This window comes from Cupressus sempervirens, chromosome 7 (genome assembly GCF_028749045.1).
Source record: "Cupressus sempervirens isolate cs-2001-9-10 chromosome 7, ASM2874904v1, whole genome shotgun sequence".
Lineage (NCBI taxonomy): Eukaryota > Viridiplantae > Streptophyta > Pinopsida > Cupressales > Cupressaceae > Cupressus > Cupressus sempervirens.
In genome coordinates this window covers 354,196,569-354,206,303 of record NC_143124.1, presented here as the reverse complement: position 1 = coordinate 354,206,303, position 9,735 = coordinate 354,196,569, and positions in this window count along the sequence as shown.

Genomic DNA, 9,735 nt, shown 5'->3' with positions numbered 1-9,735 from the left:
AGGTATTGAAGTCATTTCTAACTACCTTGTCATTATCTTTCAACTGATATAGAATTAGTTCCCATCTGTACCTTCTAATCTCATCCATTGTCAACCTTGAAACTGCACTCTTCCTTTCCTCAAAATCATTGTTGCATTGGCCTTATAATCCTATAGGTGTGAGATGTGGATGTGCTTGTTTTCATATGCACTCAAGATCTTTCCCATGGGATTGAAATTATGCCTTGATTTATAGAATCCTAGACCATAATATTCCAATTTTGCACCTGTTGACTCAATTGTTGCCAGGGAAGGACACACCTCACCATTTAGATTAAACAAGAATTTAACTCATGCCTTGTGTTTATTCTTCATAATTCTATCATAGGAGACCAGTTATCTAGCCACCTCCTTAATAACCATCTTATTTTTTTTGGATAAATCAGTAATTTCCTCTATTATTTTATATTTCCAAGAAGTCAAATGTATGTGAAATTATTATTTTGAATGTGCCATGATCCATACTCTTCGATCAAATATCTTTCTTACTCTAGGAGACTTGCTTGGGGAGCCCCTTGCAATCTTCTCATCAATCTTTATGCGAAAATATTGTTGAATATTGTGAACTCTTTTGGGTTGCTAAGGCGGAGTTGTGGATAAAATATGCCTACTGGGCACTCGCTTTTCTCAGACACAGACCTTCCCAAAGGCTTCAACCCTAAACACTTGAATAGTTATATCATTTAAACTAGGTACCTAATGTCATGTAAAATGCCTTGACTTCCTTTGCACCCTTGGCATCCTTTGAGTTCTTAGTTTTTATTAGTGAGCCCAATTGATAATCGATATTGACAAGTTAATGATTTTTTTCAATGCAAACATTACTTGTCTATGAAATGAAACATCTAAGGCCAAAAAACATCGCTCTGTGGATCTTCCATCACCCTATTTAACATGCCAATAAGGTCACAAATATCTTGCTTGAAATATTATATAGTTGTTAGAAATTTGTTCAACACTTGCCTTAGGATTCATGGCAAGGGCTTAAGTGCCTCCTATATACTATAAGTTGAGTGGTTGTATCAGGCATTGACTAATTGGTCTTTTGGTGCAACAACAAGGTTACTCTAATAAGTGGTAGCAGAGCTTGGTCATAGGTTCAAATCCTCAGACCCTAGGGTAATTTTGAGGAGGAGATTGTTATAAATTTGTTTAGCATTCCCCTTGGGATTCATGACAAGGGCTTAACCACCTCCTGTGTACTATAAGTTGAGTGGTTGTATCAAGTATTGATTGATTGATCATTTGGTGCAATGAAAACCCCACTCTAACAATAATTACCTCGTCCAACTTAAGAATCTTAGAGTAGTGAATCGACTACTCGACCAACCATTCACTGTTCATCTTCTTCGCACATGCATCTACCTGATTGTGAAAACACTCTTTTGCCTCCTCTTTAGTGATGTAGACTCCTCCTTCATGAGGTAGTATATCAAATTCCCACTACATATCAATTATTGAAAGGGAAGTTATAGGATCTTCCTCCCCCTCACACTCCATTATCTTCTTTTGAGCATATTTTGCACACTCAAGGACTAATTCAAGGAATTGCATGCTTAGAGGGAAAGCATTGACATCAACTATCATACTTATCATCATCAACTTCACTATCCCAAAATAGTTTTTTTCCTTCGTCATCCTTTGCCTCCCTTGAACCATATCAATGAGTCTCAATTTGGCATCTCTGATCTTCTTATGTTTATGAGTGAAAAGTGATTTCAGCTCCATCTACTCAATACCTTTCTTGATTTGAACTTGCCTCACCTTCTTCAAGCTCCCAACCATTTCTCTTGACATATTCCCTCCTAGCATGAAAATTCCTCCCATCAATCTTTTAGGATCAATTTTTATTTATTAGGATTTAAATTCGAATTGAAAAGCTAGATTTTATTTCTTCTTTATTTTTTAGTGAATTTTACCACATTAGTTATGTAAAGAACTTTATAAATTTTCTCTAGTTAAATAAAATTCAAAAATTTCTAAAAATTGATTTTTATTATTAAATATGTAAAATTCACCTTTTAATTAAAATCCACTAGCTTAAAAAAAAGAGCTCTCATAAAAATTTAATCACCTTAAATCCTAACCAAGACCATTGAAAATTCAACCTCAATCTCCTTTGATGATATATCAAATATTAAAAAACAAGGAGAAATTAAATTTAAAGGAAAAATCAAAACACACAACACTACATATCCCTTTAGTTAAATTCAAATAACCCTAATAAAATGTTTTTGAAATATAAAGCGACCAAAGCTAGGGGGTCGACCCTTACAAGCAAAAAGTTGGTAACCAGCACATTACCAACAAGCAAAAAGCTATCTAAAACAACGAAAAGCCAAAGAGTCTTCAACTAGAAACTAAATAGCATAATACTAAGAACAACTAAACTAAAAAGTCCAAAAGATCTAATACTATGAAAGTTCTGTTAGTGTAGTTTTTTTTTTTTTTTTTTTGCTAGGTTTTTCCTACACTTTTAATAATCTCGCTTAGGTTAATAAAGCATGTCTTATTAGGTGAATGGTTGTGAGGTGTCACCTTCCTACATGTGAGCATCCATTAGCTATCTTGGGAAGATACTTTTCTATCTTTAGTTCAATAGATGGTTGCTCCTCATTGGTTGGTGTTGCCACCTCCTCCCTCTTCCTAGCCTATATAAGCATGCTACCTAGCTTGTATTTGTATCTCTCTTGTTTTTGCATCCTCTTAATGCTATTTTGCTTTCCGCATTTGCATTACTCTCTTGGAGACTAACTTTATGATGCTATTTTGATTTTGTATCATTTGCATTCATAGTTTAGATATTTACTCTTTGCACTAGTTTTCTGGGTTATTAATCTTTTCAGATTCTAACATGGTATCAGAGCTTTTCTATGTGCAAGAGTAGATTTTAGTTTCCTTATTTGAGAGATTCAGGGGGGGCAAATAAACTTTATTGTAATTTTTTGAAAAACAAAGTATGCTCTTCTCTTGCATCTTTGGATGATCCTGAGAATCAGAAAAGTTTTGACAAAAACAGTTTTTCTCTGGGGTTTCAATCTCAAATCTGACAACCAACTTGCATATTTGGAGTTTTCAATCAGTTTTGCAGGTTCCAGCATGCCATTGATGGACTTAAGAAGCTGATCCAACATTTTCATGTCATATTTTGGTTGCTGGGGTCATTTTCTGATTTTTGGAGCCATTTTTTACTATTAAAGGCGTCTGATTTACACTACAACAACATCTTTTGTACATTAGCAAGAAAAACGCTTTCTGGGTTTTGTTCGCAACCTAGAAAAACCATTTGGGTATCTTTTAGATTTTGCATGCAAGCTGTATATTTTTCAGAATCGAGCATGCAAAGCTACAGCCATACCCCTCTCCGTTGGCAGTCGTAGATTTGAACGCAGTTTTCAAATGTCTCATTCTTGCTCATACGCACTCCGATTTTGATGATTCTTGTTATGAACTTCACTATTTTTTTGTGCTCTATCCACTAGTGGAGTTGTTTTATGATTTTCATGCATGAATTCTTCAGAAATTGCAGATTCTCAGCCGTGACTGTGCACAATTCTCATTTTGGAAACTTCAGAAGATCATAACTTTCTCATACGACCTCGTATCGAGGCGATTCTTTTTTTGAAAGTGCATGATTTTTTGAGTAGATCGAAGTGGTGCTATTTGTTTCCTTGATTATTGTGCCCAAGTTTCACTTTTAGCATATGCTCTTCATGAGGAGGCCCTGTCGGTTTTTCTTCCGTAACTTGAGCATACAGATGTATTTTTTCGATCCAAAAAAATGCGTTCGAAAGCTAGTTCTGAGATGGAGATGATGGTACAAGTTTTTTTTGATTTTTGCTACAGTTTGGTTGCCTATTATGGCAGTCAAAGCCGGATGTTCTATTTTGCAATCCGGGAGGCGTATCTTGAGCTTTCGATCTCCGATTTTGGACTTCTTTATATCGCTGGAAAGCTCTTTCTGTGCTCTTTCCAGTGATGCTGGTTGTTGTTCCAAATTTTGTTCCAGACACATCCTATTCAGTCTTTTGCGTTTTAGCATTTTGGTGGATATTCTGTTTGTTTCAGGTCCGGAGATCGATTTTGTTGCTTCAGTTGCTTCGTTTTGGGCTTTACCTTCTGTTGTTTCAGCCTTATATTTTTTTTGATCATTGTTGATATTCATTGTAAGCATCTTTATGCAACACACTGAGATAAAGTGCCACTCTTGTGTTTCGGGATCCTTTTCATCATTGTGATTCGTTGTACTCGCACTATTATATAAAGTTCCATGGGGGGGATAGTTGTTTGCCGCTTATAGGCCCTCTTTCTCTAATTCCTCATGCAGTGTCGATGACACATGCCTTTATTTGTGTTTGTACCTCACTCTCGATGTGTTTGGCTCCTGTGTTGTAGGAGATTTTTGGCCCATCTTTTCAGCTGCCTGTCACCTCACCTACTTTAAGGGGAGGTTATATTGTTGTTCTATGCTTCTTTGGTTGATGGTTCGTGCCTTCTATTTCCATGGAGGTTCTACAGATCAACATTTTGACAGAGTTTTGTGGTTCTTCATGCTTCAGTGATGCTGCTTCTTCATGATCACTCCTTGTTCCTGTTTTAGGGGACAATTTACCTAGCAGGAGACTTCTTCAGTTCTTCACTAGGTTCTTACCTCTTTTTGGGGGAGGGTTTTTCCCATGTGGTTTTCTCTCTTTCCCCACTTTCAGAGGTTGCATCTTCTTGCATTGTACTTGGGTACCTAACATGGCCTCGTTGCCGGGACCCATTTCTACATCCACCTAAGCTCCACTTATGGGGGGGTGTTAGTGTAATTTTTTATTTTTTCTATTTTGCTAGATTTTTCCTACACTTTTAATAATCTCGCTTAGGTTAATAAAGCATGTCTTATTAGGTGAATGGTTGTGAGGTGTCACCTTCCTACATGTGAGCATCCATTAGCTATCTTGGGAAGATACTTTTCTATCATTAGTCCAATAGATGGTTGCTCCTCATTGGTTGGTGTTGCCACCTCCTCCCTCTTCCTAGCCTATATAAGCATGCTACCTGGCTTGTATTTGTATCTCTTTTGTTTTTGCATCCTCTTAATGCTATTTTGCTTTCCGCATTTGCATTACTCTCTTGGAGACTAACTCAATGATGCTATTTTGATTTTGTATCATTTGCATTCATAGTTTAGATATTTACTCTTTGCACTAGTTTTCTGGGTTATTAATCTTTTCAGATTCTAACAAGTTCAACCAGATAATTGTTGGCAAAATAGGCCAACACCAAGTCTTAATTATAGTAGGATACCAGCAAAACCAAAAATAATAGATGAACATAAAAGTCTTGGATCCAAGGATCCCATTAAACTAAAAATCTTAAATTTCTTTTTTCTCCTTCCCCTTCGCAGCCAGTAGAATCTGAGGCTAGTCATTAGTAAGGAGTTTGAAGAGTAGCTTATGGTCCTCCATATCCATTCTAGTATCCTCCTTTTCCTGCGCTAGCAGCTAGAGGGTGGTGGCCGCAACCTTGATGACTTTGAGGTTAAATTTAGAGAAGGTAAAGAACCCTTCCTCTAAAACTTTAACCCTCTTTTCTAGCTTGGCATATTGCTCCACCTGCTCCTCAGTCTCATCCTTGGTTTCCATTTCCATCTTCCTTGTTTCCTCCTTGGTATTCTAGACTTGGATTTTATCTTGCAAAACCTTAGGATTAGTAAAAATCTTAGAATTTTCCTCGGCCGAGGATGAAATGGTTATGGGGGAGGTATCTATTTTACTGCTTTCTTCACAGAAGTTTATGGGCTGGAGGGAAAAGCTTGCAGACATGTGTAACCTTTGTGGTATTAGCATTACCAGCAAAAACCTGAGTCTGTGCATTCTCAACAGAATTATCTTCCGAGTTTATACTTCTTTTCACCTCCTCCTTACCTCCTCCTTACCTCCTCCTTCTTCCTCCTCCCTTTCTTCTTTATTATTTTTTGAGTTTTCCTCCTCAACCTCCTCCACCCTAAATCTGTTGGATTTTTGTTTATGCCTTGCCTGGGATTGGGAAAGTCTTCTAGATCTCCTCCTTGCCTTACCTCCAGCCTCCTCCTCCGAATCCTCTTCATCCATCTCTATGGGTTTTTCAACTTTTATCTTTTTATTACCCTTTTTCTCCATAGTTGTATCAATATTTTTCTTTTTCTTGTTTTCCTGGCAAGGGGAGGGGTGGGGGGTGTAAATTTTAGTACCCGTACTAGTGCTCGGGGGTGAATTCTGGTGGTGGCGTTGGTTGTCAACCATCACCACCCTCAAGGGACATAGGGCAAGATGAAATTGGTAGAGGTAGAAAATTAGGCCTTGATGGATTATGGTATAGTTTTACCCTTTACTTCTCTTTTCCCTAATATCCGCAACCATATCCTCAAGAGAATGTAGAAGATAAAATAGGATAGAAATGAAATCCCTATTTCTAAAATGATTTAACAAAGGGAAATGGTAGTAGTAACAGACACTGAACTTTCCCTCCAGCGTTAGATATCTCATGAGAACCAAGCACACATTGTCCCATGGGGTTGGTAGCTTGTCCCTTTTAAACCCTCCTCTATATCAAACCGGCTCCTCATCTTCCACAAAGAAATTTTTCATGCTAGCCTCATCAACAGTTTTAGTAACCTTTTTCCATTTTTTCCCCCTCATTGAAAGGCCAGTCACCATGGAAATCACTTCCTCAGTCACTTGGAAGGTGATTCCATTGACGGTGACCTTTCTGTCGTTCCACCCATTGACAAATTGGAGGGCACAATTCTCATTGTACCCCACCATCGACTACATGTAGGGTGAAAAACCCCCTTATTTTAGTAGAAACCAGGTGGCCATCCTATCTTTGAAGTTCTCAATCTTCGTGGGCTCCAGCCTATTCAGGTCCCCACCCATCTCAATTCTCCTAATAGCTGCCTCCCCTTCTTCAGTAATGAGCATTTCAACTTCCTCTTCTGTGATATCTCTGCAACTACTATTTTCCTTAAACCCTTTAACACTAAACCAGAATAGTTTCAAAATCCCATGTGAAATTATTGTGGAATTCGTGATTACATAGCATCATTATTTTCACACCCTGAAAATCTTTGACAGTTTGATAAATGATATCCTTCGTACTTTTAAATGGGGTATAATTTGAAATCCACAACGTGTTTCCATAATTATGAAATGACATCCCTCTTAATTGACATTAACTCCTTATTTTGTTTGTACAACCACATCTCCTCATTCCCAATAGAGCTTTGTTAAATTTAGCGGACATAATTGCAAAATTGCCAAATTTGGTCCTAACTCTAAATTTAATAATCATAATTGAATAATATTCCTACGTCTTTCCTTGGTTATCAATGACATAATATCGTCATTGAGATCAACCATATCCCTCCAGCACATGATTGATGTAGTTTTAAACCCCTTAGCAGCCGTCGCGTCTGCCACCTTATTCCCCTCACTGTAAATGTGCTACAGGTGGACACTTTCCATCCCTTCTAACATTTTCTTAATATCCATTATGATATTTTGAATATTCCATCCTGGTTGGGCAGCTCCCTTGACCATACCAATGATTAATTTGGAGTCCCCCTCAATTGTTATTTCCTTAATTTGCATTTCCCTAATCAACTAAAGGCTCCAAAACCCTAATAAAATGTTAATTCCCCTCTTAATCAAAATTAATTTCAACCTCCCTCTAAATAACCTCAAATGAAAATAATTTCTCATGTCAAGCCTCAAATGAAAATGATTGTTATCTTTCCGAATACATAGATGGAACAATTATTTTAGACTTATCGGTTCACTAAGGTTGCTTGATGACACCTTAAAAAATACTCACTTAATTGTTGGCAAAGTTTGCATGTATTGGATAGGGATAAGGTTTTGTTTTGGAGATAAAATAAACTCTTCCATACTCCATATACATGAAGGGAAAATAAAAACCACCTTAGCAAGAGGTCAACTTGGCATTACAAGATCAAATTAAAATTATAAGGAACTCCACTTTAAATTTCCAACAAGTAACCTACATTCAAAATTTAATAATTAAATTGTATCTCATGTTGGACCCAATGAGGAAGGTGGCAGAAAATAATTTTTCAAGAGGATAAAATATTATGGAGGAGTAGAACCCGATGGATGAGAGGATAGATTCCTCTATCCATAGTAGAATATGACAGAGTAGAGGATAAAATCCTCCATTTGAGATTGCAAATATTTTAGGTGTTGGAGGATAGTAAAAATTAAAATCCTCTATTTGATCAAAACTCAATGGGCTAGGAGGATTCCACAGATCTCCTTATATGTAGTTGATTGTGCAAAAAAAAAATTGATAGGTGCCCCCATTTCAATGGGGTGGAGTTGTGAAGATGTCACAAGAACTAGCGAATGCACTAAAGAAATGTTATTGAAAATTTCAAGTACAAAACCACTAAGAATAGAAAAACCTTGGTTAGTTCCACTTTCACCTATCCAACAACTATAAAATGCACTCAAAATGGGTAGAACCACATACCAAATCAAGAGCCCTCATCTTTAGCTACCCATGTGTGCAAGTATTTTATTTCTTGCTCAGCAAGAACCTAGAAAGTATCTTGGATCTATTGGGCTCATCTATTTAAAAATCCTTACTTTAAAAGTATCCTGGATAGAGCCTTGCTTCTGTTCAGATGCTCATAGCCGCGATTAGGTTATTGTTATGGCCAGTCACAAACATTTCTCTACCTTTAGTGATTATTTTTATAGGATCAGTAGATATGTTTGCACATCTAGAGTAAAGCTACATTTTTTGACTCTTTCATTCCTTTTCCTTTGTACACATTCTTTCATTCATTCGCCTTTTCTTTATTTCCATCTTTTGTTTGGCTTATAGGCACCAAAACCTATCAAGGGTTTGCAAAACCATAAAGACACTAAAGTAGGTGTGTGACTTTCACTAATCCTAACTTCACTTCAACACTTCCAAATAACTTGGAGCAATTAAGAATGAGTAAGATATTGTAATCAAAGGACTTAGATATTTCATGTCCAATGAATGAATTTAATTCAAATTTAGTACACATCCTTTTCGAAGGAATAACTATTTAGAACAACTTCTAACTCATGAAACCTACAAAAAGACATTCAAGAAAAATATAGGACAAGTCCATCATGAATCACTCAGAGTGTGAAATTAAAACAATCCCACCTTAGTAAAAAATGAGGTCCTCCCACCACCAAAAGTCTAGTAGCAAAAAAAGCCTCCTACACTCAAACGTAGGGAAAATTAAAACCCAAAGAAACTAACTACTAAGATCAAAGGATTCCAACAAAAGTGCAAGACCAAGATATATAGTCAAAGAAAACAACCTAAAACTACCCAAACTGAAATTGACACCTAATCACCCACTAAGCTACTACACATAAACTAGAGAAGAGGCCACATACCCCAAGCCAACTGAATTAAGGGAAACTATGCAACTAACTCCAAAAATACCTAAACTAAAGGACTCAAAGGAAAAAACCACAGGCCAATTGAACCAAATGGTCTAACACAAATCTACTTTGACTATGTACAATAGGACTCCAAGGAAATCCTTAGGTGGTGCAGAAGCACCTCAAGTTAAAACACTTGATCTAGGGAAATGAGGGTTTGATAAGGATAGATGGAATGTAATAAGGCCACATAGGTCATGTGAGCTAATCATGTATAAGAGAA